The following is a 1328-nucleotide window of genomic DNA, read 5'->3' as shown; positions in this document are numbered from 1 at the left end:
AGACATATAATTGTCACTATAAATAAGAACCATAATTCCAACAGTAGTAATTAAGATTGACATAATAGAAGTAAGTGGATCGATCAAGTAGGTGAACTCTAAAGAAAAGTCATTATTGATGGTCCAAGACCATACATATTGATAGATATAACTGTTATTTATTTGCTGAATAGGCGGATTGGCTGAAAAAATCATAACTATACTTAACAATAAAACACTAGGAAAAGCCCACATGCGGCGAAGATTTTTTGTTGCCTTCGGGAAAAGGAGAAGTCCCACTCCTATTAACATAGGAATTATAACTGGAATGAAAGGTATGATCCATGAATATTGATATGTATATTCCATAAAAATAAATAAATAAAAATCTTTTATTTTTAATTAACTGTTTCTGATTCACCAGCTCTTATTTTTTTTTTGAAAGGAATCAGTTAATAAAAAAATTAAAATATATAAAACTAAAATAAAATTTGATATTCTTAATTATTATAAATTTTTTCCAAATACTTCAAACAAAACAAGATATTTCAAATCAAGAAGTTTGAATTGGTCAAATGAGATGACCAAGCTACTATTGAAAAATAAATACTTACTCTTTTTTTAAGTAAGATTTTATGAAGCTACAAAAAATAAAGATTTCAATTATTATTACAATTTACATAATACAATATTTTAACAATATTTTAATCTCGGGAGAGGGTAAGGACAAATAATTACACCAAAAAGAGTATTTTATTTTGATATGATTCATAAAAGACAGACACAGTCCATACATAACTTAACTCAAGGAAATAAGAGCTATTTTTTTTAGTTCGTTTATTCAGAATCATTAACCAATGCAGTTTTGAATTGATTGAAGGAATTACTAAAATAAAATGACTTTTCTTTAGAAAAAAATGATGTATACTTTAACACATTAACTGCGAGTCTCATTTGAATTTGAAAATTTTAATTAGGTGCACTCTTTTTCGAGTTTGACTAATTAAGCAATTAAAAAAAAAATTAAGGGAATTAAGGGTTGGTTTCTTAAACTTTTTGATGTATTTTATTACATGTATAAATATAGCACGATGAAAATAAACAATAAACAATATAAAGGAACAACCACTTTGGTTTATATTTTTTCTTTTTTTATGACGAGAGTCTAATTTAGACTATAAATAGATAATTAGATAGTAAGTAAAGAACAATTGGTTTTGAACAATAGATGTCTTTCACATCCAACTAGAGAAATGAATACTCTATCATAATTTTTTAATGGCAGTTCCAAAAAAACGCACTTCTATATCAAAAAAACGAATTCGTAAAAATATTTGGAAAATGGAGGG

The sequence above is a fragment of the Corylus avellana genome, unplaced genomic scaffold (assembly GCF_965113065.1).
Source record: "Corylus avellana unplaced genomic scaffold, dhCorAvel1.hap1.2 HAP1_SCAFFOLD_83, whole genome shotgun sequence".
Taxonomy (NCBI): Eukaryota; Viridiplantae; Streptophyta; class Magnoliopsida; order Fagales; family Betulaceae; genus Corylus; species Corylus avellana.
The sequence above is the reverse complement of the archived record's forward strand: the minus strand, read 5'-3'. Positions refer to the sequence as shown.